This window comes from Gossypium hirsutum, chromosome D01 (genome assembly GCF_007990345.1).
Source record: "Gossypium hirsutum isolate 1008001.06 chromosome D01, Gossypium_hirsutum_v2.1, whole genome shotgun sequence".
Lineage (NCBI taxonomy): Eukaryota > Viridiplantae > Streptophyta > Magnoliopsida > Malvales > Malvaceae > Gossypium > Gossypium hirsutum.
The window spans coordinates 15,035,005-15,038,624 of NC_053437.1; the positions used below are offsets into that span (position 1 = coordinate 15,035,005).

At 32.9% G+C, this 3,620-nt stretch overlaps 1 pseudogene; it reads right to left on the minus strand.

Moving 5' to 3' along the window:
• Positions 1 to 1,475: 1,475 nt before the first annotated feature.
• On the minus strand, positions 1,476 to 2,899 carry LOC107921929 (protein SOMBRERO-like; annotated as a pseudogene).
• Positions 2,900 to 3,620: the final 721 nt, after the last annotated feature.

Genomic DNA, 3,620 nt, shown 5'->3' on the forward strand with positions numbered 1-3,620 from the left:
TACTTTCCCCTGAAAATGATGCCAGCTCAGCGTATTTTAATAAAATCGAATCATTCCCGTTATTTTTGAAAAAAGTGGCCCATTTCTGTAATTTTTTTTGGAAATGGACATTTTCTAGTCAATTGGTCAAATTAATAAAAAGTTTAATAATAAAGATTAAAAATAAGTGTTGAAAATTTACTTTCATTTCAAAACAAACCTACAAAATAATTTTCACATATATTTAACAAATAATAGATGGATAAAAAAACAACTTTAAGAGTACATGCTTTGCACAGTATAAACAACTTACAAAAAGTTAAAAATTAATAATAACGTAATATTATATCACATCATGATCTTTAATCTGATGTTATTTTTGTTCTAATAATTATTGTCTTAATGCTCTATTATTTTTTATATAATTATAACTTATTAACACTAACAATATCTATTTTTATAGGTAATTTTTCTTAAATGTTATCTGATTGAATATGTCTAACTGCTAGATATTATTTATAAATTAAACTTAAATTTTAAATGATATATAACTCTAATATTAATTAAGTGATAATTAAGAGGTTTAAAGTTTTATAGTAATAACTTTATTTAGCATCGCTAAAATTAACACAACTTTTTTTACGTCGAACTTTTTTAAGGGAATAACTTACATTAGGGTGATCCTAAAAACTAATTTTTTAGGCACCAATAAAATTTTGCCACATCATCAAATTGTAAAGACATGAAATTATTTTTATACACTCATCCATAGAGAAATTATTTTATAGACCCTTCCCACCACATTATTCATTATCCATTATCCATTTCCAATTATTTAACGATATCTCAACAATTGTTTTCTATGTCATTGACACATAATTTTGGTATTTTTTATCCTAAACCCCTAACCTTAAACCCTAAATTTAAAATCCCGAACCTTAAACCCAAAATTTAAAACCTCAAATCCTAAACTCAAATACTAAAAATAATTACCAAAATTATGTGTCAATAACATAGAAAAATTCCACAAAAATTACTAATTTTTTTTAAAATTGGTTGCACAAAAATAAAAAAATATTAACTTATGAAAAAATTAAAATGATTAAAATTTATAAAAGAAAAAACAGATGTTTGTTTATAATTTAAAAAATTAATTATTTTAAATAATTTAATTAAAGTTAAATTAAGTTAGAGAAAATATTAAAAAATATGAACTTATAGAAAAAAACTAAATTACATAATACTTTATACAAATTATTTCTACTAATTTTAACTAAATTACTTATTAATCTACCTAAATATTTTTTCCTAAAAATGTTTAAAATGTTTAAAGGTTTCTTCAAATTCACAAATTGAAGTAAGGAATGTCATTGCCACAACTTCAACCTTGGAATGCCAACACATAACTTTTAATCACTTAATCTTTGAATTGTTGGAATTTGTCCAAACAATTTAATAAACAACAGAAACTACGTATACTAGTAACATACGTTGGCAATCACCCAACATTCACTCTTATGCAACCTAGGTGGTTTCTCTCTTTGTTTTGGAAGTAAAACTCAAATTTCAAAGATAGAACTGCAACTAGTTAATAAGATTTTAAAGAATGTCTTTGGCACCGTTTAGGATGAAAATGCAAAATCATAAGCATCCGAAATTAGGTGTAACTGCTTTGAAATTTTCAAGATGTCGGCCTCACAACCGAGATATCGAAATGGGACTTTTTGGCTTGAAGTGCCGACATCAAGTTGCAATGAAGGGCTGCACTTGGTTTGTGAGTGCTGATGATCTATGCTCTGTGGCTGCTGTGCTAGGAGCTTGTCCAAGAATGGCCATTCACCATTTTACCTGATCTGATCTTGCTGCATCAGTCCACAGCTGCCTCCAGTTGATGCTTGTCTCAATAAGTTTCGAGAAGATTCGATATCCATGGAGTTCAAAGAGAGAGGTGATATGAAGGAAGAAGCAACAGCTGCTGACTCTGGGCTAAATAATTGAGGGAGGTTGATGGAGGCATCAAAGGAATAATCATATGATGCTTGCAGATGATTATGCCCTTGCTTCCAATTGAGCAGAAGAAGCAACAGTCCTGATGTGAGCCAAGTTGTCTTCTTGACCCAAACCTGCTTCAAAATTACCTCTGTTATGATTCTTCTTCTTGAAAGCCCTGCACACAACCCACCCATCTTCCTACTAGTCAACACCAACGAGCAAGCCATTTTATGTAGTTATTTTATAATGACTGATGAGTAAAGTAAATATTGTTTCATAGTGTATGTATGTATGTGTATATGTATATATTACCTGAACTTGATCAGAATCATCATCATCTAAGCGATACTCATGCATGATCCAATCAGTTTTCTGTACATGAAGAGCACGTCCCGTGTAAAAAACTAGGGTTTTCCTCATCCCAACTCTCTTGGAGTTGCTAAGGTGGACAGCCCTGTCTCTCCCTGTAGCCTTCCAAAAACCAGATATGGTTGCCCGGTTTGTTCGAGTTCCGGTTGGATATTTCTTGTCCTTGTGGCAATGTGGCTGAAGCAATACCAATCGTTTTGAGGACCGGAGCCGATCTTGCATTTATCTGCATGTTAAAAGAAAGAATAGAAAAGCTAGCAATTAATCATAATAAATATAGATATAGAAAAGGTTGTGATGGTATACATATCCAAGAAGTTATCATTTGTTAATTAGCCAGAAATACAATTATACCTGCATAACGTAGAGTTATGTATGAGTAATGACCTTTAAGGTCCCAAGGCACAAGTTTGTTGAGATCCACCTCCCTTATAACATCCAGCTCGATAGCTTCAAAGGAGACCTTCTTCCTCAGGTAATAATACAGAAGCTCCTCTTCTGTTGGGTGGAACCGGAACCCCGGGGGAACTGAAAGCTGCCCATTTCGAGTTGCCATCGTTTAAATTTCCTACCCCTCTCTGAAACAAGACGTAAGTATAGATATTATCCATATGGACCATAATATCAGAAAGAATAGCTAGTGTGTGTGTGTGTGTGCATCATAATTAACCATAATTAGTTTAGTATATAAATGATCAGGAAAAAGCAGCAAGAAGTACTGTAGGAAGCTCCAGAAAAAGAAAAAAAAGCTCCTAGAAAGCTGATGACAGACTGATGGAATAAGCGAGCGAACATAAGTTGAAAGAAAGCTAGTAGGAAAGATAAAAATTGAAGCAAAGAGAAGAGCGACCGGGCGGCGGGCAGCGAAAAAAGCGAACCTTTTGACTTACGTTGGAGGTGGTGCGGGTGATAACATAACACAACAAGCCTAGACTCAGAGGACAAGGCACGGTGGAAATGCAAGCAGGGAGAGATGGAGATAGTAGCAAGTTGATAGATTTCTTAGCTTAAAGGCCACGATGCTCAGAGCTTTTAACTCACACTGATTCAGAGAGAGTGGGTGGGTGGCAATGGCATGATTCAGTGAATAAGGTGAACAGGATGGATTGGCTAGCTTATCTGGGTCCAGAAATAAAAAAAACAAATGAAAAAGATTATATATGATCAAGAAGAAGATTTACCAAAGCTAAAAAAATTATTTTAGAGACAGGGTGAGAGAGAGAGAGAGAGAGAGAGAGAGAGAGAGAGAGAAGAAATTAACTATAAAATTGTGATCTATT